The sequence below is a fragment of the Pogona vitticeps genome, chromosome 5 (genome assembly GCF_051106095.1).
Source record: "Pogona vitticeps strain Pit_001003342236 chromosome 5, PviZW2.1, whole genome shotgun sequence".
In the NCBI taxonomy this organism is placed as follows: Eukaryota; Metazoa; Chordata; class Lepidosauria; order Squamata; family Agamidae; genus Pogona; species Pogona vitticeps.
In genome coordinates this window covers 62,904,803-62,932,195 of record NC_135787.1, presented here as the reverse complement: position 1 = coordinate 62,932,195, position 27,393 = coordinate 62,904,803, and the positions used below count along the sequence as shown (strand labels likewise).

The 27,393-nt window shown below is 39.8% G+C and overlaps 1 protein-coding gene across 1 annotated transcript in view; it reads left to right on the top strand.

Annotated features, from left to right (window-relative positions):
- LOC110077906 (uncharacterized) overlaps positions 1-27,393 on the top strand; it is a gene marked incomplete at its 5' end in the record, with an annotated part of 88,092 nt that overhangs the window by 11,476 nt on the left and 49,223 nt on the right. The gene's annotated exons all lie outside the window — the stretch shown is intronic.

Below are 27,393 nucleotides of genomic sequence, written 5' to 3'. Positions count from 1 at the left end.
TCTTTTAACGCCTTGCCATGTTCTCTTTCTGAATTTTTGTGACATTGAGCAATGACAACCATGGAACTTTCTTTTGCTTTTCTTCTCATGAGCGCAACTATATCAATAGTATATTACAGTGGTGCCTTGCTTAACGAGCGCACCGTACAACGAAGAATCCGTATAGTGATCCCTTTTTGGGGATCGCTATACGGAGCTGCCCCAATCGCCGCACTCGCTTTGCGATGATTGGGGCGTCCGGCGGCCATTTTGGAGCCGTCAATCAGCTGATCGGCGGCTCCAAAATGGCTGCCGGATGACCCGAAATGGCCCCCGTCAGTGTTTTCGCGCCCTCCCCTTGCTTACCGAGGTCGCGAAAATGCTGCGGGGGGCCATTTCGGGTCATCCGGCGGCCATTTTGGAGCCGCCGATCAGCTGATTGGCGGCTCCAAAATGGCCGCCGGACCGCGAAAACATCGCTGGAGGGGTAAGTTTGGGCGCCTATTGGAACGCATTAAACTAAGTTTAATGCGTTCCAATAGGCTTTTCCTGCCCCGTACAGCGATGTTTTCGCATAGCGAAGGTTAATCCGGAACGGATTAACCTCGCTATATGGGGCACCACTTTACTAGAATTAAATTTTCCAGTTGGGAGAAGGAAGATCAATAGACACTTCTTTTGGCAGTATCTATCGGCAGTACCTTTTGGCAACTACTGTTTTTTGTTGACCTAGTTTTCCCCTTTATATTATTGATTTATTGTCAATGCTAATCAAAGCATTAAATTTAATATTCCACTCTGAAGTAATGTGTGCTAGCATGTTTTCAGGAAAAGGGAATTGATTCAGTTTTCAATCATTAGACAGTGATATATTTATATGATTTTTAAAAAACACAGTACATAAACACATGGTGCGACATGGTCCTACATAGCAAAACTTGGAAGTAAGTCCAGCTTAGTTCAGTGGGGCTTGCTCCTCAATATGTATAGGACTGCAGTCTCAGGCTGAAGTTCTGTACCCACGTACCCTGGGAATACACCCTATTGAATTCAGAATAATTTATTTCAGAGCTGATGGATGTAGAACTGTGCTTTTGGTCCATATATGCTATGTTGAAATTAAGAACTCCTTTTATAATGCTTTAGACTTTTGTAAAATAGAGACAGCTTACTCATTACCAAAAGGGGAGGTGTAACATCCCCTGCAAAAAGGGCAGAAGAGGATGCATGTTAACAAAAAATATATTTTAATTTGAATCAAGCAAATTGTAAAAGAAATTCTTGTTCTCCCTTGTGCTTCTTTGGCTTTAAAATGGCATTCAGATGGAATACTTACAGTGGAAGTTTGTGGACCAGCACAGGGTCTATGGACACCTTTCCTGCCTCAGTCACAAGTAATCCTGGCTACCACATAAAAGCACCTTGAAACAAATTGCAGTCTTCTAATAGACCAGTGGTTCCCAACCTTGGGTAACTTAGGTGTTCTTGGAGTGCAATTCCCAGAACCTTTCACCACGAGCTGTACTGGCCAGGATTTCTGGGAATTACAGTCCAAGAACACCTGCCTTACCCAAGGCTGGGAACCACTGTTATAGATCTTTAAATAGAATATTGTCTTCTGTAAAAAAGAACATAAGGCCATTCTGTGTGAAAGACAACTGTAGAAGGAAGTTGGCAAAGCAACTTTGATGAATATTGCACTGATGGGTTCAGTGTGAAATGCCTGATACATCAGTCCCTTGGACTTTATAGAGCAGAGGGTGTTCTCTGTCTTTGGTGATTAGACTGGGACCTGCCAGAGACAATACCTTTTCCATTTTGGCATCCAAATCCCTTGTGCCTTCCCCCCCCCCCATATATATAACATATGCACTGTTTTTCTGTATCTGTAATATCCTTTAACACTATTTGAGTCCTCTTTATATGTTTTTGCTGGTATTTTATTCTTTTCTTTCATCTGGACTTTTAATGCACCTGCCCTTTTTACAATGTTTTACCATATTGATTTGTAGTTCTATATTCTCGTTTTGTTTTGTTTTGTAAGTTTAATTTTAAGTCACCTTGAGGGTGACTTGGTAATAACATTGGATGCAAATAACACAAACAAATAAGTAAGCAAATCATATGGGTTCAGGAAGAAAAATGGTCATTTTGTAATTTAATGTAATTCTGCATGTTTGTGCAAAACATATGGCATTCTGTGTAGCATGTTTTGATTCAAGAGTTCACACTTTGCACAGGTGGTTGCAATTCAGTAAAATGTAGCCACAATTCAGTCCTCCTGAAAGGAGGGAGAGTTGTTAGAATTATATCCCAATCTTTTTGTCTCACTGAGAGTTCATAGTTAATCTGTCATGCCCATGTTTTCCTCCTGCTTTGTTCCTTTCCTCTTCTTTTATGATGTCCTCATACAAGTTCTCTCTTATTTCCTTCTTCCCATGTCTGGCTGCATCATTCCTCTCCTAATGTGTCCTTTGAAATTCTTCTGTGGTAGAACCTAATAAGAGAACCATCCAGCAAGGGCAAGGCAGGAGGAACCCCATGGGGGAGGCACAACCAGCTCCACTGGGTTCAGATCAGCGAGGCAGAAGATGGCTTGGTAACGATGACAGCTCCAGAGCTGACATAATTCCTCTGCACACTTGGGGTGTGTCGGGGAATGGGAGGGTGTGAGAGTCAGTCCATCCAATACTTTCTTCAACATGTCCTGGCACATTCCCTTTCTTCAGTTATCACTGTAAGAGCATTGACAGAAGGAAGGTAAAGATTTCCATTAGGGAATATTCTTCTTTTTTCGTTTTTGGACTCCAACTTCTGGAATTCTCCAAGAATTCCCCAGGCAGAATTCTGGATGTTTCAGTCCACAGACTCACACCTACAGACATTTACATTTTGCTCTTTTAGACTAAGGCCCACCTCATAGGCTGTGTGTGGGTATTGTAGAAAAAAAAGGGAAGCTGCTGTGATGCTTCCTGGGAGTTGTTGTGCTTTGGAAGATGCCATTTTAGAGCCTGAAAGGAAACACCACAGCAGTAAGTTGGGCCCTGGTCCAAGTGAGGGACATGTAGGTATTTGTAGGTGTCTGTAAGTATGGGTCTGTTCCAAGAATTCTGTCTGGGGAAATCCTGGTGATTTTTGGGAGCTGAAGTCCACCCGCTTGCCCCCAAAAACAAGGAAAAATCTAAAGAAAAAACAAATGGCCCATTATATATTAGTGATAAAAGAGTCCTGGACATGATTTGCGTAGCTACCACAACCATGCTCAACAGTGGTCATATTGGCTGGGGATTTTGTAATTCAGAAAAGTACTGTAACTTTCTCCATCAGGCTTGGCTTATGAAGTTCAATTTGAAAGTTTACACAGTTAAGTACACGCTCTTTCACATTCTCAAGCATAACAGAACTTCTTTCATCTGAAAATCATAGCTGTGAATCCTATATCACTGCAACCTTATGTAAAGAGCATTGAAGCTCATGTAAACTTCTGATTATAGAAATGTTTTATATATCCCAAGGCCCTGGATGATATTTGAATAAATAAGAGGTTTTCAGTATTTAATTAGCAAAATTCTTTTAGCCAGTTTTGTAACAGTCTGAGAATTTGTTGTCGTTTCCCTTATTCCAGAACAATGCATGCTTTACTTAATTTGCTTTTCACAACTGAGAGTGTGAAATAAAGTTTTTGGTTTATTTTTGGCATAACAACTTGCTTGGAACATTTCTGAATATGAATACTAAGTGTATTACTGATGCTCCTTTCAGATATTAAAGATAATCATCACAAAGGTAGAAAAACATTCATGCTGACTCTATTTCTCTGGACCCGTCCTGGTTGGATTATATGCAGAGTTACTGGAAAACTATGAAAATTGGTATTACAGCCCTGTAGCTTCAGTTATGTGGTGAATCTAAATTAGGAAAACAACTAAGAGTGATCTCATGAAGATGACCCAACTAACTTAGGATGGGATAGTTTGGTCTTTCATATCATTCTGTTAAGTGGTAAGAAAGATTTTGCCATGTCATGTGCAGCTCTGTGGTTGCATGTGTGATAATACCCACTCTTCTTTTCATCTATTTATGTCCACTTTTGTCTCAAGTATAATTGAGGGTCAGTTTAAAGAAGAAATTAATGTATCATAGGAATTAGGGTGTTAAAACAGGAGCTGAGAGCTCCAGGTTCGTCTCCAAATAACCATGAACCTCATCGGGTGATTTTAGGCTAGTTGCTTTCTCTTAGTCTAGCCTACTTTACAAACACCATCCTGAGGTGTTAGGAAAAGACCTGAGATACAAATGTAACTGGGAGACACATGCATATAGATAATAATAATTTCTATAACCAGATCATATGGCCACAGCCCTAATGGATGTATGATGTTGTCATGGGAATGCCTATTTGATCTAGGTAGCCTATGGATATTACTGAAGACATATAGGAGTCTGATTGTACAGTGGTTAAAACCATGCTCACAACCTGGGGTTCAATCCCAGGTAGCCGGCTCAAGACTGATTCAGCCTTCTATCCTTCCGAGGTCAGTAAAATGAATACCCAGCTCACTGGGGTCAATGTGTAGCCTGCATAATCAACTTGTGAACTGCCCAAGAGTGCTTTAAGCGCTATGTGGTGGTATGTAAGCAGCACACTTTGCTTTTTTGCTTTAGAAGTGATTAAATTGTTTTTATTTGGTGCAAGACAAACCATGAAGATATGTGAAAATTTATTCTGAAACAATGTCCTTGCTTAGCAGATCAAACAATAAAGAAGGATTGTCTGAGATTGCAGTATTATATAAAGTTTACCAGCATGACACTCTGCAGCGCCCATGATTTGCTGTGAACAATGGCTTTTCTGGTCTAACATGCTGGAAGGCACCAAGTTGTGGAAGGCTACTTCAAAGGAAGCAGCCAACTTAGGTGGCCCTTGTCTATTGGCCCTTGCCTTTTCCCCATCTCTTGGTAAGAGAGGATTGTTTTAAGCTCAGTTTTCATATGCCTTTATGCTGTGAATTTAGATGATGGGAATTGTGGTCAGACACATCTAGGTGAAACCAGCTTTGTGTATTTGTGTTTGAAAGGATGCTTATTTAAGATACATAGTGGAATTGGGGAGCTCCTAGAGAGGCATATAAAAACATGTCTGTCAACATAATGTAATTAATTCACAATGCAGTGGCCATGCAGATGACACAGGCATTCAATCATATTGTAGTGATGGAGAGAGGGGGCTAGTTAATAGTGTACTTATAGGGACAGACGATGTCAGACAGGGCTTCACCCTTTCCCTAGTTCTTATGAGTCCTTTCTTAAGCAGAAAGAACCACTTAGATAGAGTGATTGTGCTGAGAACTATCTGTCTTGAGTTTTTGAAACATTGGTATGGCTGGCTGGGTACCTCATGCTAACAAGCAGAGAACTTTAATTTTGTTTTTTTTAGGTATTGTAGCCAAGTATCTTACTCACTATCACTTCAGTTTCTTGCAGGCCCAGTAGTCTTTTTAATTTTCTGATTAAGAACTGCCAAACAGATATGCTCTCCACATGTCTTAGCAAAGAGATCAATTTTTTCCCTTGCTGAGAGATGTTCAGCGTAGCTAATCAATACCATCACTTTTGTTAGTAAAAAATGTCAACTGCATTGGGATGTTAGATTAGCAAGATTAAAACCTCATTATAGAAAATTGTGTGAAAAGACCAGGGAATATATTGATATGCAAAGTTAACATAGGATGACATGACTATCATTCCCCCCACCTCGTTATAATGTGCTTATCTCAAGAAGGCAATGATGAATTATTTTATTTATTTATTTTGCTCAGCATTCCCCAGTTTTTGCAATCAGTTGAAGACTTTTATTTCCCATTTTTGTGTAACATCTGAGTCAGTAAAATCAAGGGGCATTATTTTCTTCAAGCTGACAGACAGCGTCCTAAAGTTCATGTGCTACCTGCTGTAATTCTCTACCTTATCAGTCCTTTTGATATTTATTCTCACTTTTGCAAATTAAGTTGAATGTGTCAAGCAATTCAGAATGTCCTTGCATGTCCAAAGAAGATGATGAGATCAATCCTAATATCAACTGGAACAATGCTTGATTAAGTCAACAAAAAACTACTTATCTCTAGAAATAGAACTGGAATACTTTTCATCATTTGCAGTATTTCTACTGTTTTGATAAAGGGACGCTGATTTCTTCCACCAACCAGCACAATTTCTTACTAGTCGTTTAGTCATGTCCGACTCTTCATGACCCCATGGACTAGAGCACACCAGGCCTTCCTGTCTTCCACTGCCTCCCAGAGCTGGGTCAAATTCATTGTGGTAGCTTCAATGACACAGTCGAACCATCTCATCCTCTGTTGTCCCATTCTCTTCCTGCCTTCACACTTTCCCAACATCAGGGGCTTTTCCAGAGAGTCTTCTCATGAGATGGCCAAAGTATTGGAGCCTCAGCTTCAGGATCTGTCCTTCCAGTGAGCACTCAGGGTTGATTTCCTTTAGAATTGGATAGGCTTGTTCTCCTTGCAGTCCAGGGGACTCTCAAGAACCTCCTCCAGCACTACAATTCAAAAGCATCAGTTCTTTGGCAGTCAGCTTTCTTTATGGTCCAGCTCTCACTTCCATACATTACTACAGGAAAAACCATAGCTTTGACTATTCGTACTTTTGTTGGCAAGGTGATGTCTCTGCTTTTTAAGATGCTGTCGAGGTTTGTCATCGCTTTCCTCCCAAGAAGCAGGCATCTTTTAATTTTGTGGCTGCTGTCCCCATCTGCACATATAAATAGACTACAAGTAGAGAACACATGAAGCCAATGTGATCTAGTAAATAGAGTAATGGGCTCAGGAGACCTGGGTTCATTCCTTTAGAACATACCAAAGCGCCCAAAAAACCCACAACAACCACTCCATAAATACCTCACTTACTTTGAAAACCTTTTTAGGGTTGCTGTAAATCCATTCTCACTTGATGGCAGGTAACATTAACAGAGAATTAATAAACAAAATATACAGACCTATTTTCCTGAGTAGATTATTTAGCCCTTAACACTGCTAAATAGTTACTCGGAAAACAGGAATACTTCCCTACTCTCAGTACATATTTATTGGTAGGTAGTCTTTACGATTGGGTGAACCAGAGGCAGGTCTTCCTGATTAACTGACATGTGCACAAATGTGCACTATTAGAAAAGACTCACACAGCTTTGTTTTCTTTCCTTCACCACAGTGTTTATTTCAGCTTGCAACACACAATTTTAAGCAACATCTTTCAGAAAAAGTCATTTTTAGAAAGAAGTCACTTTAGTGGGCAGAAAGGCCAGGATCTTCAGTCAAATTGCTTGTGCAATGGACTCTATCAGAAGTATCTTGACATTTTCACTACTTGTGCAAGGAAGTATCCATTACTGCCTTGCAGAAGGCAAAATGTACTTAAATTGATGATCTTTGCATATGCAGCAGTAAGCAGAAAGATCTTGTGTTACATTTCATCAGGGCTTTCCACTCTGCCAGTGCTGGAATAGGATTCCACACACAGTTTTCAGCATCTTCAGCTTGGTGAGCCAGTGTTTTTTTTCCTCACTGGTTCTATAGCTGTCCCCTACATCAGCTTTCTTCAGGCTGTTGCCTTCCCTTCACCTCCCATAATCCACAGTTAGACAGGTGTTGGTGCCTCTGCAGGTACCCGGTTTATAATACTTAAGGCTGCTGTAGAAAAAGCTCAGATGTGTGTTAAACATTTTCAGATTTCTAGTGTGAATAACCCACCTTATTTTTTTTATGTTGAATGCATCTTCTGGTAAGAGGGCCTAGCTGAATATTCTCTCTGCATAGTTGAGCCCAGGGTCAATCTAACCACAAGTTCACTGCTAGAAAAATCATAAGACTGTAACATTCATCAAAATACTCAGTGAGATCAAAGGTACAGCCAAGTGTCTGAATCGTGTGCATGAGCCACATAGATAGTCTCAGTAATTGCAAAGATCAAATGTTTTAATTCAGACAAGAAATCAAGCTGTTGTTTCATGGACTGTGTTTCTATTTCTGTTTATTTCTGTGATCGTACATTTTGTTCTGGTTTCTGGTTTACTTGGAATATTAACACAGACAATATCTTTTGAGTATTTTCATGTGTCCCCCCTGCATACTTAATAGAATTGTGTTTGTGACACTAGTAGAGTTTTATAAATCTGTTAACCTGACTTGAAGGTTCATTCAATGCAGCTGTATTATTCAGTACAATGATGTTGATAATTTCAGGAATGCTGTGGTTAACAATGAGGGATTTAGATGATTCTAGTTCATGATGTGATTACATTTGCAAATTGTTTTACTGATTAATACATTTAAAGAACACATGGTAATGATTTTGTAACAGCAACTACCCCAGAAATCCTAAATATAGCTTCTTTTTTTGTTATTGCTGTCCAAATGTTTACCCCTCCCCCTGGAACGGTATTAAATAAAACTATTGTACGTGTATTCTACTTTAGAGTGTGAGATATTCTTTAATCTGCCTCTGTAAGTACCAATGGCTATGGATGATTTTTGAGATGATCAAATTTGCATATTTTGACTATGAGCAATATGAGTCTTAAAACAGCTTGGCATAGACCAGAGGAAAACCCCTGCATTTTTTTAAAGCTTATGCTTCAAAGAAAGGTACTGGAGGTTTCTTAATGTGCTCTCCATCACAGAATGTGGTCTGGGGGCTTAGACCAGCGGTTCTGCCCTGCCTGTGAAACATGCTACTCTGGGTCTTTAATAATTCTTCTGTCAATGGGAGTACTGACAGAAATTTCCACCAAATCAGTTTTTTGCAAGTGGAACTGGGCCATGGACATGCTGCAGTGGCTTCTTTGGCTAATGGATATGGCCAGATTGGTCTTCTCCATGGCTTTCAGTTGTTACTGAAACGTAGGAAAGGAACCTCCTAATGTCCCTTGGTTTTTGGACTTAATGGCAGAAGCCAGAATATATTGGCCTTTTTTGTTTCTAGTCCTAGGGCAACTACACATAATTTTGGGCAAGGTAGATTTTATTTAAATCAATTTGATTTTTGGACATGTCAGTGCAGACAACATTCAGTGGAGCATGTCAGAATCTAAGAATAACAGCCGTTGAGCCAAACATTCTGTACCAAGTTTTTAAATCAAGGGTAATCATTCTGCATCAGTCACTTCTGAAATGATATGCCATGTAAACCAGTGAGAGATGGTAATGCAAAACTATAATTATGAACTGCCAAGTTTCTATGATTTTTTTTTTTTTTTTTTTTTTTGGCGCTGGTGAGTGATGTCCAGCTGTAGGAAACAATATTGAGGCTTGAATATTGAGATTTTCTCAAACTCACATTCTGATATTTTGCAGAGCTGTTGCTACCAGAATGTTTTCTGAGACTGGGAGAACCCCTATTTTTTTGGTATCAAGAGAACTTCATAATCTGCCAGTGAAGCCGTGATTTGATTTGCTATACATACACAAACACACACACACACATACCATGATCTGTGTTGGACAGTTGTGAGAAAGTGGGAGGTCGAGGTTAAAGTTCCCCATTAATTACAGACATGCTAGTGGCTGAATCATCTCAAGGGTTTCTCAGGCTCATCTGTATAATCTGCAATAATCAAATGTTATCTAAATGAACATGCTGCAGTTCTCCAATAATCTTTTTTTCTGGCTAAGGCTGGTCTCATTATTACGTACACAGTGTCAGCAGATGCTTTGGGGACAGCAATGGCAGTCTGCTGACATTTCCTCCTAAATGCCCTGGTTTTTCCCTCTGTTGAGGACAGTGCAATAATATGTCATATTTGACACAATTTTGACAACCAGCCCTGTGTTCCTTGTGCAAGCCTGCTGTGATAATACTGGTCCTGCAGTTGGATTCAAAACAAATCCAGCTGCTGTGTTCTGTACATGGAAGGGAAATGAGTGCCATCTTGCCCTTCATGAAAATGTACTTGAGTGGTCCTGGTGGTTCAAAAGTGCATTGGAACAAAGGCTTGTCCAAATGTCTGATCATGCTCTGAACAGAATTGTATGTGAGACGTTGTCATTGTCGACCATTTGTCATCACAAATTGCAATTTAGCATGCCGTTTCACAGTCCACTGCAGAACGTTTTCTGGTGGCATGGCTTCAATGATCCTGATAAAAAAAGAGAGAAAAAGAATAATTTGAGTCCAGTGGTTCAATTTCCATTTACTATGTGTCACCATCATTCCCAGTACTAGGCAATGCTTGTTGGGATACAGTAGGTGGGTTCCTTTTAGATCAGTGGAGAGGAAGAAAAGCAAGGATTAGTTCTCAATGCAACATGATCTTTTTATTTGAAGTGAAACACAATGATTATGCCATTGAGTGGTTACATATGGAGTGTAACTTGAATATAAACCTGTATGAAACAAGCATAAAAAATAATCCAACGTGTCCCCTGAAAACAGCCATGAACTTAACATACATCTTTCTCTAGTAACCTGATTTCTGCCTTGGGTAAAGAAAGGAGGAGTGTTTAACATTTGCGTGTTTCTATAGGCCTCAGATACTGAAAAAGAATTGATCTTGTTGGAGAGTGAGCACACGGTGGTACAGGAATAATATTAATTTTTAGATTCAGTCCTTTGAAACTTGGAATGATTACCTGATCATATTACTACTTTTTTCTAAATGTTTCATGTCTATACGTCTAAGAAAATAAGAAGCCTTGCGTTTATTACAGAAGTACATTTGTGATTTAAAAAAGTGAAAGAAGTTCTGCTTCTAGCCATGCCTTCCCCTTTCATCGCTAGAGAACAAAGGCAAGATGTCTCCTCCTTGGAGAGAAGAGAGGGGCATGAGAAGGAAGGGAGTAATGTCAGCAATCCTAAAGATTAGCAATCTAAGACTGAAGAACCAAAGCATGTAAAGAATATTCTAGGAAACCTGAGGAAATCTTCCCTTCACTCTTCCCGATGCAAAGACAGGCATCTTTTCTAGTGTATGCAGAGCAGCATCCAATTATTTCCAATAAACCTGAACGGATTATGAGGGGGGAATATCCCAGCCCTGCCACTGTCTGTGGGGAGAGCAGTAATCAGGAGAGTCTCGTTTACTGATTGGAGACCCTGGATTCTAACTTGAGCAGAGCACCTCCAAATGCACAGGAATTCCTCCTCTTTGGACAGTCACCCTCCACATATGGAGAATGTCAGTAGTGGGAGTGGGGAGGTACAGACTTAGAGCTTTTTGCCGTCTCACACATTTAGATTACCCTTCCCCCTTTTTTTCGAATGCCAGAATAGGTAATATACATCTTAATCTTGGCATTATAGCCCGGTTAACTTAAAGAGCTGCAGAAAGCAAGACTGCCCTTTTCCCAAGACTGTGAGGCAGGGCATGGTGTGGTATAAGACTGAGCCATTTAAGGGAGTTGCAGTAATGCAGTGAGGATAGGAAGGACGGATGTGAAAGAGTAACAAGTGAAAGAAGGACAATGATGGAAAAAGGAGAGTGAAGACTTGGAAACACAAGAGCATAGCAGGCAGTGGCGGACTGTAATTAGCACTGATCTTGGTTGCCTGAGTAAAGTTTCAAGGGGACACCAAACCATGGTTTCTATGAGTCTGTGTTCCAGGCTATCAGGTCTGTGAACCAATAAAGAACCAGAGATACATTGCAACATTTCTTTGTAGGTGCCAGTTTTAAAATATCTATTTTATTACAGCTTTAATTAAAGCCAACTGTTCTCTCATATAGCTCATGCACTTTCAGTGTTGCCCCAGTTCTCCTTGACAGGAGAAATGGATGTCTAAAACCCCACTCTTTTATAAAACTTTAAGCAGGCTAATTGCATGAATAGTGTCATGTTTTGTTTGGCTCTTTTTTCCCATTAGCTCCCACTCTCTGCTTCTTCACCGCATAAAGTGTACCACGGCATAGGAATAATATTAGATAGGAGATCAGTAGAGCACTTTGTGAAAGGGCCATCTCTTTGACACAGACAACACATAAAAATGGCAGTATGAGCAACAATTCAGTTTCCCTGCATTGCTGCTAATAGATTTATAAAAAGAACACCTGCATGTTCAAAATTATGTTGCTCAATATTCCGAGGAGGGAGGAAAGAACAGTGCTAGAGAGGTTAGGAAACTAAAAAGACTTTGGGCCAACTACATGACCCAAGTGCCATATTCTCATGGTTGGAATAGAGGTCTGACCCATTCATTTACAATATGTGGACAAAATGTGATTCAAAGGGCGAAATGTGACATGAGAGAGTAAACATTCCCCTTCCTCTGACACACTTAGCTGCACTTTAGACCCAAGAATTTATTATTGTACCTGAAGAGTGATTGAAAGAAAAAATACCTAATCATCACATTGCAATAAGAAGAGTTAAAATCTTTTGCAGCCTAGGTAAAGGTAAAGGTTCCCCTTGACAATTTTTGTCCAGTTGTGTTCGACTCAGGAGCGGTGCTCATCCCCGTTTCCAAGCCATAGACCCAACGTTTTGTCCGAAGACAATCTTCCGTGGTCACATGGCCAGTGCAACTTAGACATGGAACGCTGTTACCTTCCCACCACCTACTGGCTGATTAAATTGGCCCTTTGGCCCTATTTTGTTTGTAAAAGGAGCAGAGCCAATGTTCTAAAGCACTGATCTGTTGCTGTACCTGTGTTTTGGGCATGTGTATCACTTGTGAATGAACCCAAAGAGTAAACTGTATTGAACCCCATAGGTGCCAATGTGAATCGTCATCCCCTGTGTCATATATTGTTCATGAACTATAAGAAAAGTGCCTCTGTCTATTAATCCATAATGTGCATCTGTAGTTTTATACTAAATTGAACCATTTGGAAAGATTGTTTGTATTCTGTGAGAAAGGAAGCCCAGATTATTATAAATATGACTTCTATATTGTGCTTAGGTGTCAGGGCAGAAAAATAACCAAATTCATTGTCCTTTTCTCCCTTTGTGTTCCTCAGGCAATTACTTCTCCATATACAGTAGTGCAGTGTACTACACATACTGTACTGTATAATAATGTGTGACTGCAGTGAGAAAAAGGAAAGACCTTCAAAATGAGAATGGAGAGTTTCACGCATATTCACCTCAGTTGACTCTTAAATCAAATTGCTTTGAAGTGTAGGCCATCCAGTCCTCCCCTTCCTCACCAGGGATAATTAGTCATTTGCTTTCTTCTCTTCATTTCTAATAAGTGTTACACTTAAGAATTACAGTAATGACTGCAAAGGAATTAGAGGAAGGATTGTATTTTCTTTGGACAAAAGGCTAGATGAGGGAAAATATTATGGTCATAAACTGACAAACCAGTTTGAGTTTCTATTCAATATGGTGAATGAGGGGGTAGGAAATGAGGGGGTGCTTTGCTTCTTGCTTTCTTTTAGCTTATGGATTCAGGCTTCAAGGAAAAATATACTAATATAGCTAAATTGTTTTACTGTCGTTACTATTACAAATGTGCTATTTGTTGCTCAGAGAATTTCATTTACCAACTAAGATATCCTGGAATACTTGTTTCAGACTCCAACTTTCATCCACCAGCCACCATTCCCATTCCTCAACAGCTTGCAACTGTAGCCTAAAGAATTACCGTTAAGAAGAATGAATGCAATTGCATGGTGAAGCCATAACTAAGCAGTGGTAGGATGATGTTCTGAGAACCTGAACATCATCCTGCCTCTGCTCAGTTATACAAAACCTCAGAATGGTGTTGGGTTCTGTTTCCTTCAAAGTAACTTTCTAGCTCTGTCAGCTAGAGTTTTTCTCTCCTTTTTAGATCTGGAAGCCTGGTTGAATGTTGTTTCATTGTTCGCTTCGGCAGTTTGTTTCACATCACCTACCATAGCATGAGCTCCATTTTTCAGTATCAAGCTCTGCTCAAATTACTATCAATATAAGTACAAAATGAGAAGAAATATGCTTTCTTACGGCTAATTCCAATTGTTATTCTCAGCTACATTAAACCCATAAAATCAGTGGGTATTTGTTGGGATAACTAACTGGATTTAGCCCACATTTCTTTCACTATAATTTCTTCTCTCAGGTGGTGATAACATTGTTAAATAAGACAGAAGATGCTCCTGGATTGGGACAGTCAGATTCTCGCTGTTTTCCATTGGCAATACAATATACAAGTCAATGCAAATTAATGGGGGGTCCTCTCCCCACCATCCAAATTTAACTCCTCCACCATTAGGGCTTCTACTTATTTTAGTGAATCCATTTATGTTGGTTCAGGCAGTGTAATAACTTGAGCCAATGTGGAGAGGTTTGTACAGTGGGGTCTTGACTTAAGAACGGCTTGAGTTAAGAACATTTTGACTTAAGAACCACTCTCATAGGAAAATATTGACTTGACTTAAGTACTTAGATTTGAGTTAAGAACTGAAAAAAGCCCACGTGGAAGGCGGGGAAAGTGCAAAAAGTGAACTTTCAGTTAACTGTTGGCCAGTGAAAAGGGTGCCTGTCTGCTTCCTCACTCCTCCCAGCGTTTAGAGAGTGGATTGGGAGACAGTCTTCGGACTGCCTGGTACTGTACTGCCTGGACTGTATTTTCCCTGCCTTCCCTGAACCTTTCTTGACCCAAGAAAAAAAGAAACAAAATATCCACCTCTAGTGGTTGAAGGCAGAATAGCAGCTTCCCATTAGTTTCTATGGACGGAAAAGAGCAGATACAGATTAAATGGTTTTCAATGCATTCCTATGGGAAATGCAGATTTGACTTGAGAACTTTTTGACTTGAGAACCGCCTTCCAATACGGATTAAGTTCTCAAGTCAAGACCCCACTGTAGCAGTTCTGTTGCAAGTCATTCCACATGGCTACAGCAGCAGTGAAAGAAGCAGGGCAGTGAGAAAACTGGCTATCATTTGAATCCTCTCCCCCTCCCCTCCTTCCTTCCTTGGTGCCAATGCACTAGAGCACTAAGATGTTAGCAGGAGAAAAAGAGCAAGGTATCAGCAGAAAAAGAGGAGGAAATTCTCAATTAGCCTCTTTTGCAGCTTGTAAGCTAGCTCTGCTGTAGCCATGCCTAACACAAATCTGGTCAGCTAAAGTGAATTAATCTAGGGAAAACACACCTTCCTGTATGCTATTTCGCAGCAGATCTATTTGCATATTTCACACTGTGTAGTTACATTATAACAACTTATTAATTAATCCTCCTTTCCTTCCAGTCCAAAGTAACAATATTAGATAGAAGCATTGATTCCTAAGTAGTGGCAAATATTTTATCAAATTTTCTAGAATTGTGCATTCTCCAGGCGAGATGCTACTGCTGGATAATTAGATTGATTATATTCATATCTACCATTTGAGCATAGTTACTGATCAAAATAGGAATGGCTATATGTACACTTCTCTACGTTCACTAAAAAAAGTTCAAGATTATATCTTTCTGTGTCCTGTGTTCATGAAGAGATAGAAAAGAAATGGCCAAAGCTACTGGGCAACATTTTATTATTCTATAATTGGTTAGAACAAATAAGCATTTGGGTAATTTGCCTGCTTAATAAAGCAGAGCTAGGTTTAACTAATATTTCTTACAGCTGTCATTCAGTAAAACAAACACAGCAGCCTATCTTGACTAAATGGAGTGTGTGTGTGTGTGTGTGTGTGTGTGTGTCTTTCATAATTTAATAACCTGCTTTTCAGCCTGAATGCTCCCAAGATATGTGATTTCAGAATAGCACATATATAATAATATACAATTCACATAAAGTCTATTCAGGTTCTACCTATTAGGATAGATTAATTGTGATAGAGGGCAGCTGACCCTTTGGGGGTAGTGCAAATGTCTAGAGTAAACTATCACATCAATTCAGATGAATTTCCCACTTTCAGTAGCTCTATTACATTGAGATCAAGCCTTTTTATAAATACTTAACCCATCCATTATTAAATGTTACCTGAATGAGATGAATGGAAGGAGTAGAATATGATGGCATCAACACGTTAATGGTCCAAAATTGATAGATACCCAGAATCGGCTACATTATGTAGATGCTTAACCAGAGAGGGGACAAAATAAGGGTCCTGCAGTATAGTGTAACCTAATTGCTATGGAGCAGAGTAATAGTTCTTCGGCGCTATGTTCTGGAAATATTCATTCAAGAAGGATTGGAACCACCAGGCCACAGTATATCAAGACTCCATCCTGGATATTCGGTCCGGAAGTGTAGCATGAGTGATGGCATTGAAAATTATGGAGAGGTCTAGAAGAGTTATATGGTTCACATTCGCTCTACTTTTTGTCGCCGGAGTCATCCAGTAGGACACCCAAGGCCATTCCTGTACCAAATGCAGATAAGAAACCATAAGTATAAATGGTTATCCTAATACAGAAGGAAGCTGTCTTTTAGGTCAACTGGCAAGGACTGGTCTCTTGGCTGCCCCTCCTTTTTTGACAATCCATTCAATCCATCCTAATTCTTAGGGATAAAGATACTGTAACCTGAGCACTGGCTCCCATCTAGTGCTGCTTTAAATAAAATCCACATTGAAATGATACATAAAAAAACCCTTGATTTCTAAAATGACAGAGTAGATTTAATTTTCTGAAGAATTCATTTACTTCTTGTTTTTTAGCTGTTGTAAATTTTAATCCTTGATTTCCCATCTAAATCTATTTAGAACCATAGATTTTGATGGCCTCACTGTCTTCAGATGACAATAATTAAAAACTTCTCAAAATGCAGATACATTAAATAAAATTCCCTTGTGCATTTGAAATGTGAAGGGGGGAGGGGCTAAAGTACAAAGGAGACTGAAATCTAAGGAATATAGAAAATGCATTCTTTAGAACCTTTTCTACTAGACAACAGCATGATTATAATTCTGTGTTGTTGCATTCAAGATAAAGAAAAAGAAGTTAACATATTGCTGCTCAAATATCGTGTAAGATGGCTTTGGTAAATCAGGAATTTTGTGCTGCCAAATACACTTCCCCAAGGTCGCCTTTTTATTTTTGTCAAGAGAGATTCTCTCTAAATATATTTCTGAAGATGGAGTGTCATTTTTTATACCGTCCTTTAACTACTAGTCAGAATCCATATTTTCTCCACTGTCAAGGGAAATAGTACTCAATATTTAGGAAAAAAACATGAATACAACAAGGTCAGTGCCATGTTAGCTATTTACATTTGAACAAGGGAAATAACACAGCACTGTTCATTTGCAACAATATCAGTGGAATTAAAAGAAAAACCAAAGAGCGAGTAGAAAATGACACTCAGAAAGTAAATTAATCAAACAAATGTGATCTACAATAGTCACTAAATGGATATTTTTAGCATTTTCATTGATATTGATAATTGTCTTTAAATCATAGTTGCAATGTATTTTGTACAGCTGTTCAGTTATGCAAAAAAACTCATATATTCTCCTTACTCATATACATCTGTATATAGATTTTTTTTAATGATGTGTGTGTTTCGACATAACAATGCTTAAATGAATGACATCCCTAGATTACTATGGAAATAATATAGTTTTAGCTGGCAGGGATGAATTAGCCCATATCTGTTATGTGAAATCTTGCTGATAGAAGGTGAACTTGCGCGACAGATTCTGGACATGTTCTGATGTTGACATTGTAAAATAATAGCCTAAATCCTGTGTCATAGTGTAGTAGATTACACTAGAGGGGGCCCACTGAATCACTGGGAATTTGGAGGGCTAATTGCTAAAGAAGTTCCATTGATTCAATTTGGCCTGCTGTAACTGCATCTTACTATGCTAAAGTAAGCACAGTAAGTTACCAAAAACCCTTTGATTCAGTGGACCTGCTCTAATGTGATATACTATACTGGTGGTTCCCTAATGTGGTTCCCCCAGATGTTCTTGGATTACAACTTCCAGAAATCCTGGCTAGCACAGCTAATGTTGAAGGCTTCTGGGAGTTCTAGTCCAAGAATATCTGGGGAGCCAATGTTGGAAACCATTGTACTATACTACGCAACAGGTTTTTGGCCAGTGCTATTTTAATTCTTGTTTTTTCAGACATTCAGAATATAAGCAAACCAGTGATGACCATGTCAGTATGGCATTCCTTTAAGGAAGTCTGAAGTATAGCTTGGCAGCACAATCCTATACATATCTATTCAGATTCAGTGGAAATGTCTCTTAGGAAAGTGTGTCTAGAACTGCAATCTCTGTGGAACATCTAGTACTCTTTTGAGAAGGCACTGACCAGGTCTGTGGTCACTTACCTACTGTTGCTGATTATTATTATCAATGCCATAATGATTGCCTAATTTTGATTACTGTAATATGGCCTTAATTGCTATAATGTATTTGTAAGGTTCCCCTTGACATTTAGTCCAGTCGTGTCCAACTCCAGGGCATGGTTCTCATCCCCGTTTCCAAGCCATAGAGCGAGCATTTTGTCCGAAGACAGTTTCCATGATCATGTGGCCAGTGCGACTAGACACGGAACGCCGTTACTTTCCCACCATGGTGGTACCTATTTATCTGCTTGCATTTACATGCTTTCGAATTGCTAGGTTGGCAGGAGGTGGGACAAAGCAAAGCAAAAGCAAAGTGTGCTGCTTATATACCGCCTCATAGTGCTTCAAGCACTCTCTGGGTGGTTTACAAGTTAATTATGCAGGCTACACATTGCCCCCCCCAGCGAGCTGGGTACTCATTTTACTGACCTTGGAAGGATAGAAGGGTGAGTTAAGCTTGAGCCGGCTACCTGGCATTGAACCCCAGGTCGTGAGCACAGTTTTAGTTGCAGTACAGCAGTTTAACCACTGTGCCACGAGTCTCTTCTCGTGGCACAGTGGTTAAACTGCTGTACTGGTGTACTGACAAGCGATGGGAGCTCACTCCGTCACGTGGATTATGACTGCCGGTCTTCTGATCTTTCAGCACAGAGGCTTCTGAGGTTTAATCTGCAGCACCACCACGTCCCTTTAATGTATTTGTAGTGTCCTTGAAAACTGTCGAGCCCACCTAGCTGGTTCACAATGAAGCAGGCTAAAAACCCATCTGGGCTGTTTGAAAGGAATATATCGTACAAGCTTCCCGAGTACCTTATTTCTGATCCACATATTCAGTAAATTAAGTGATGGAATCTTGTGTGATGGTAGTATAGATTCCATTCCTATGATTGATGGGTGTTGTTAGCTGGTCTTTTGTGTGTAGTGATCATTGGTCCTTGTGGCTGGGTAGAGTTCGTTGACCTTTTGCACTCCGTATTTTTCAGTGCTGGGAGCCAAGTTTTGTTGAATTTCAAACTTTCTTCTTTTTTGTTGAAGTTCTGCTGGTGTTTGTGGATTTCAATGGCTTCCCTGTGCAGGGAAAACACTGGTAGACTGGGCAAATCAGAACTGTGAAGCTCAGTTTCTAAGCACTGAACTTAACCATCTGAATTGGGCCCTACAGGCAAATGGCTATTTCAAGAATGAAATCACAAGAGCCATTAAACCATGAAAACAACACCAAACTGAGGAAGAAAAACAGCCACCCACAAATAAAGTATTTCTGCCATACATCAAAGGGGCCACGGACTGCATGGAGAAACTTTTGAAAAAACACAGCCTACAAACAGTATACAAGCCCACCACAAAAATACAAATGTTATGGTCAGCAAAGGACAGAAGGGAACCCCTCACTGCTGCAGGAGTATACTGGATACCTTGCAGGTACATATTGGCCAGGTATATATTGGAACCACAAAACGAAGCATCCACACCAGAATCAAAGAACATGAGAGACACTACAGACTAAAGCAACCAGAAAAATCAGCGGTAGCTGAACATGCCCTAAAACAAGCTGGACATGAAATTCTATTTTAGAATACTGAAATACTGGACAACACCGGCAATCATTACGTCAGACTGCACAGGGAAGCCATTAAAATTCACAAACATCAGCAGAACTTCAACAAAAAAGAAGAAAGTTTGAAACTCAACAAAACTTGGCTCCCAGCTCTGAAAAATACAGTGTGCAAAAGGTCAACGAACTCTACCCAGCCACAAGGACCAGTGATCACTGCACACAAAAGACCAGCTAACAACACCCATCAATCACAGTGACAGATCATCTCTCCCCCTTATCACAACAATACACCCATAACAAAAACACACTGATCACCATAATCACCTAATCTCCTGAAAAGGACAAAAGCTGATCCCACAGCTATAAATACTCAACTATCCAGCAAACTGCAACAGAGCACAGAGTTCTGACTCCTGTCCCTTGTAGATGCCGGCCACAGAGACTGGTGAAACATTAGGAAGAACCTTCAGAACATGGCCAAAGAGCCTGAAAAACCCACAACAACCTTTAATTAGTACTGTTTGTACTTTTCTTTGTAACACTTGATTTTGCTATGTGGATAGGATAGATCTTGGCTAACAAAACTTCTAGATGAATCTACTTTCATCTTCGGTCATCTGGTTTGTCCCTGAGGTTGTCTTTGGCAGCTGAACTCTGAGCAATGGCTGTGATACATGGCTTTGTAGTGGTATTAGGAAGAGGAAGAACAGGAGGAGTCTTCTTAAATAACCTTTTTCCGTGTGATCACTATCTTTGGCGGACCTGATACTATAACTACTTTTCAAAATGAAAATCAGTAATCTTACATTATTAATCTATTATTAGTTATTAGCAATATCTGTTCTACCATTCCTCCAGTGAGCTCAAGGCAGTCAACATGGTTTCCTTTACCACCATTTTATCCTTTCAGCAATGCTGTGATGTATGTCAAGCTCAGCAAAAGTGATTGGCCCAATTCACCAAGACAGGTTCATGGTTCACTGGGCACTAGAACCTCTGTCTCCTGAGTCTCAGTCCATTTCTTTAACCAGTACACTGAGCTTATCAAGGCAATTAGAATCATGGGAGACAAGGAAGATGTGCTTGGTTCCTCCGCTCCTGAGGTCAGCATCCTCATCACCTTCCAGATGTTGGAAGGTGACCATCTCCTCTGGGGTATCTATGCTACTTGTGCAGACTCTCCACATAACTGAGAAACCCAGAAGCCCATGGAGGGCAACAAGGACAGTGATGCAGGGAAGTAGTGTCCTTTTCCGCTCATCATGTGGGGAATTTTGAATGGCTAAATTGGGCTATCATGCTTTGCTCAAGATACTGCCTCTGGTAATGTCATAGCACACTGTGCTATGCATCACTGCAATGACTTCCTTTCCTTAGGCCTAGTCTTGTAATTTGATCTTAACATTAAATGGCAGTTGGATATGTTTATAAAGAAATATGTTGCAAAGTTAATTCTCTTCACCATCATTAGTGGTAGACAGATAACAACCAATTTCATTATGTTATTATTTATTTATTGTTTTATTTATTTACTGTGTTATTATTTATTGTGTTATCACAATAGCAAGATTTTATTGTGTTGAGCAATATGACAGATATCCAGTGGTGACTCAGAAATTGGATTATGAATTTTGTGTTTGTCTGCCTGAGTTGGGAGTACCAGAAAGTTTACTCTGTTCAGTATTGCATAGGACATACTCTTAGGTTTCTTGTATGCTGAGATGCCTATTTGTAAAAGAATCAGGATCTAAAGAACACTCAACATCATATCATTGTGTATCTGCCCACCTGTGATATCAGGGGAGGTGATTCTACATTTACTTTGGGTACACTCTGTATTATTAAGGAGGAGAGCCTTCTTGTTAAGCTTTCTCATCTGTTTCACTTCAACTGTGGAATAACCCTCCCCACAGATGTACAGCTGGTGTCAATATGACAATTTTTAGTGCCAGCTCAAACAAGGCATTTTAGTTGCTCCGTTCAATCTATTTTGTTTCATCTGTTTTCTGTTCTGACAACATGTTTTAGAGTTTCTGATGTAATGATCTTATACTGTTTTAATACTTTCACTCTGCCCTGGTGTAAGGGTGAAGGGTAGTTTCAAAATACTTCAATGTATAAATAAGGAATAGTTATAGTATTTTTTTTGTTTGTTCAGTCGTTTAGTCGTGTCCGACTCTTCGTGACCCCATGGACCAGAGCACGCCAGGCCCTCCTATCTTCCACCGCCTCCCGGAGTTGTGTCAAATTCATGTTGGTTGCTTCGATGACACTGTCCAACCGTCTCATCCTCTGTTGCCCCCTTCTCCTCTTGCCTTCACACTTTCCCAGCATCAAAGTCTTTTCCAAGGAGTCTTCTCTTCTCATGAGATGGCCAAAGTACTGGAGCCTCAGCTTCAGAATCTGTCCTTCCAATGAGCACTCAGGGTTGATTTCCTTTAGAATTGATAGGTTTGTTCTCTTTGCAGTCCAGGGAACTCTCAAGTTATAGTATAGTATAGTATAAAGTACAGACAGATACTGGCTCATTCAAATATTTTAATCTTTTACAAGTGGATGAAGTTTTCTTCAGTCCCTGGATGATTGTCAAACTTTGTTTTAACAAGTTAGTTAATTTATATGGAGTTGTGCAAAGTATGAGGAAATATACAATTTGGCTTGAGGCACTAATTAAGACCAAGTGTCGGAAAAAGGATTTCTGCCTGTATCTATATCAAGTTAGTTTTTGCTAACATCCAGCTTATATTGTTGAGTTCAGTGGGAGACATTTGAATACTGTAATAGATGAAACCGAGGGCAGGCGTCTTGTATCTGTAATAGTGGCTTAGAAGAAGAACTTTCAGCAACTGCAGCCTTTAATACAAACTTCCACATAGTTTTTAAAGGTACATGAACACTGTCTTATTTTTTCATCTTTAAGCACCATTTTGTTCTATACAGCCCATGATGGCAGGACTAGGTCTAATAGGTTTATGCTATGGGAGGACAGATTTTAGTTGAACATTAGAAGGACGTCTTATTGGTAAAAACAGATAAACAGTGGAATCAGTTACCTGTCCTCTGAAGATGCGAGCCACAGAGACTGGTGAAACGTTAGGAAGAACAACTTTCAGAACACAGCCAAAGAGCCCGAAAAACCCACAACAACCATTAGATCCCGGCCGTGAAAGCCTTTGCGAATACAGTTACATGTAGGTTAGGGAGTGAGCTGGAAACCTTGAAGCAGTTTAATAAACCCCTATTGGAGGTCCTCCAGTTTAGTTTGGAGATGCTCTTGTTCTATATCTTTGATCATGTGGGTACTGGGCTATAAGAACGCTTCCTTCTCTATGATTCTAAGTATGTAATTGCAACTTCCCTGTTAAAATCAATATGAATTTCATTTCATTTTGGCCAGCTTGTGGCCACTCTTCTTTCTTCAAAGGGTTAAACACTGCATTTCTGCTGAAGAGATTTAATAGTCTAAGAACAAAAGAACTTTATTGGCAAAAATCCTATTAAGGTTTTACACCAGCATGGCACAATTGTTGTAAATCCTGTTGACAAACTGCTGCAAGTTAGCGTAGACACTTGCTGTTGCGCACTGCGTTACATGACACTGTGTGCAACAGCAAACCTAAGCTAACGTCTTTACTTGCAGCAATTCACCCATGAGATTTAAAGCAATTATGTTATGCCAACAGGAGTAAGGAATACAATTTTGGCCATTGTTTTTTAAGACTTCACCTCAGACACTCTTCTGCTTTGCTTGTTTGAGTGGTGTAGCAACAGTTCATTGCTTTGTGATCTTTTAATATTGCTATTGTACGTAAAATATGCAACATGTTGACATAAAACACCAGATTCAGATATAAATTCAGATATAATCACACTCAAATGCTGGGCCTATAGGTCACAAGAATCAAAATGGTTAGCAATATCTGCACCCAGCAATCTTGGTATGCACATTGATATAATGTTATCGTTCTGTTTTGAGTACTGTTAAGTATGTTCATCAAATTGCCTGCATACAGACTTTTTCATTGTTTAGAGAATCTGGTCTTTTGACTGACATCTGCACCAAAACTACCGAAAGGTTTCCTTTTTACAAAGCAATACAGCAGGTGATGAATATTCATTTAACTTTTTTTTAAAAAAAGGCAGGCAGCCCACCTGAAGGATGATGAGGAAGAAGCCAGATGGCCAAGTCAGTGTTTTGATTCACTCTACTGTGTTTGTATAATTCATCTTGCAAACTGGAGTCAGGATGAATTCTCACACCTCAGCTTGAGAATGTGGTGTGGTTGTCTGCTTTGTACCCTGTTTCCCCAAAAATAAGACAGGGTCTTATATCATTTTTTGCTCCAAAAACGCATTAGGGCTTATTTTCAGAGGATGTGTTTTTTTTTCATATATAACAATGTATATTTATTCAGTCATGTCATCTTCTGGTTGCTGCACAATGGTGGAGGACGGGGCTTCACTTAAATGGAGCTTATTTTTCGGGTGGGGCTTATATTACGAGCATCCTGAAAAACCATACTAGGGCTTATTTTCAGGTTAGGTCTTATTTTAGGGGAAACAGGGTATGTCTTCATATTTTTTTTGCCAATTTAGAGACAAAGAGGGTCTAAATCTCTTGGTATTCAAGGTGGGATTATACTGACAGCATCATGGTACAGTTCAATATTACACTTTCCATTTTGTAGAAGTTCCTTGCATTAAATCTAGAGTAAATTTTTCTCTTGTATCTATAATAATATTGCTACTTTTTTCCTTTCATTTTCTAGATTTACAAATAAATGGCACCAGAACATCATATTTCATTAATTTACACTGGTTTACATTAAATGTGTACTCTTCAGTGAAAAGTGCATCCCAATGAGAGACAGTTAATTCACCAAGGTATGGGAGGAGTGCCTCATCCTAAAATTTGGGGGGGATTTTTCCCATTCCTTGGCCACAAGCTGTCTATGATATCAACATGTCAGAAAAGACAACAGCATTTTAAAAAAATGTTTGATAAGCAAGATATTCATAATATTGAAAGGTAACTGCGAGATCTGTATTTTTGAAGGACTGGAGGCATGCCATCACAGCTGAACATTATTTCAGAATATTCACCTCCCTTGTCCTACTAACATGGATAACACATTTTTCATTAACAGATTCATCAGCTGACAGTATGTTTATCTGTGATTGTTCTGCCATTTTTCTTCCACTGGTCACTTCACTAGCCACTTTTATCAGCAACTTGTATTGTCAAATTTATACTTGGGGAAAAACAGGATAATTTTTTACTTTACAACGGAAGTTGATTTGAGTGGTGTTCAAATTTTCTGTTCTTGGCTTAGATATCCATCTGTGTATCCTAGCTATACATTGGATTTTAGTTATGTTTGGAATAGACTGTGGAATTCTATAGCAGTAGGGCTCTTACTTTATTTTAATTTTTTGAAGATATGTCTATATCATTATTAAATCAAACATTCAGAACAGGCATGTGATATTTAATTAACACATCCTCATTTTAATTATGGATTTTTGCAACAAACACCCGCACAATATGTGCAGCCCTGCTGGTATATTTATCTTCAGACCGGATTTTGAAGGGATTCCCACTGAGTGTCTCAATCTGTTCTTTCTCTTTGGTGTACTTTTTCACCCTATATGACTGAAATTAACAACAGCCTGCCAAACTCTTCCTGAGCGTTTCCAAATTTTCTTTATTTAAATGATGGATTTGTCTTATTTAACAGTTGTAATAATAGGGTTTCAAGTAATAATGGCACAGATACCTGGAGTTTCAGTTTCCACTGTTGAATGCTTCATCATTCTCTTTGTTCAGATCTAAGCTTTAGAATGAGGTGTCTTTGGGGAAATAGCATGGCTTTGTGTTCTGATGAAGATTTGCATTCCCTGCAAAATGGCAGAATTTCTACTGCCACGCACGTTGTGGCAGTACCTTCTCACCTCCTACTCCCCTCCAGCTGCAGTGGTAGTGCTGTCCCATCATTACCAAAGGCTGGGAGGGTTGTGTGTACTACTGTCAAATGGGGTCCTCATGAGCAAAACACTGTGAGCCAAATGATCTGGAAAATGGCCTGTGTTTTGGCACAGTTGATCCCCTAGGTCAGCCTGCATGCAGGGCCCAGTTTTGAGGAAGTAGCTAGTTCTGGAGAGGTACACCGAGCAACAGTGGCTCTTCAAAATGTCACAGCCCTTCCAGGATGTGAGGAGTGGCACATTTGCCATTCCTGGCAATCCACCACCTGAGGCAACAGCCTAATTCTGTGTAGTGGAATGACTGGGATAGTAGAACTGATGGTGTGGCATTCGCCCTCGTGCAATTTGCCTGTCCCTCCAAACACAGAGCACACAAAGGCAAACTACTATTCCTTTTTACCGCTGCTGCCACCAGTTGATCACTAAATCAACATTAGAATGAGGTGTCTTTGGGGAAATATCATGGCTTTGTGTTCTGATGAAGATTTGCATTCCCTGCAAAATGGCAGAATTTCTACTGCCACGCACGTTGTGGCAGTACCTTCTCACCTCCTACTCCCCTCCAGCTGCAGTGGTAGTGCTGTCCCATCATTACCAAAGGCTGGGAGGGTTGTGTGTACTACTGTCAAATGGGGTCCTCATGAGCAAAACACTGTGAGCCAAATGATCTGGAAAATGGCCTGTGTTTTGGCACAGTTGATCCCCTAGGTCAGCCTGCATGCAGGGCCCAGTTTTGAGGAAGTAGCTAGTTCTGGAGAGGTACACCGAGCAACAGTGGCTCTTCAAAATGTCACAGCCCTTCCAGGATGTGAGGAGTGGCACATTTGCCATTCCTGGCAATCCACCACCTGAGGCAACAGCCTAATTCTGTGTAGTGGAATGACTGGGATAGTAGAACTGATGGTGTGGCATTCGCCCTCGTGCAATTTGCCTGTCCCTCCAAACACAGAGCACACAAAGGCAAACTACTATTCCTTTTTACCGCTGCTGCCACCAGTTGATCACTAAATCAACATTAATTATGGAAGGATGAAGATGCAGGTCCAAACTTCATTGTCTTTTTAAATACAGTGGTGCCTCGCTTGACGACGTTAATTTGTTCCAGTGAAATCGCCATAGAGCAAAAACATCGTCAAACGAAATTTAAAAAACCCATTGAAATGCATTGAAAATTATTCAATGCATTCCAATGGGCTGAATACCTGTTTGTCCAGCGAAGATCCTCCATACGGCAGCCATTTTTTGGTGCCTGTAAAGCGAGGAATCCATCCTAGAAAACAGCGGGGGGGGGGGCATTTTCTTCAACCGGTGGCCATTTTGAAACCCGACAATCAGCTGTTTGCTGATCGTCGTAAAGTGAAAATCAGTTCCCGAAGCAGGGAACTGATCATCGCACAGCGAAAAAAACCCATTTAAACATTGTTTTGCGATTGCAAAAGCAGTCGCAAAAATGTCAACGTAAAGCAGATTCGTCGTAGAGCGGGGTAATTGTCCAGCGGAGCACAACTGTAAAACGTTTTAATTGATTACAGATATTATTATTAATCATAAGTAACTTCTATTATCCTCAATCACAACCTTCTATTTGTTATTACAGTTCTTATTCTCTTTTCACTCTAATCACCTCAGATCTCCCAAAA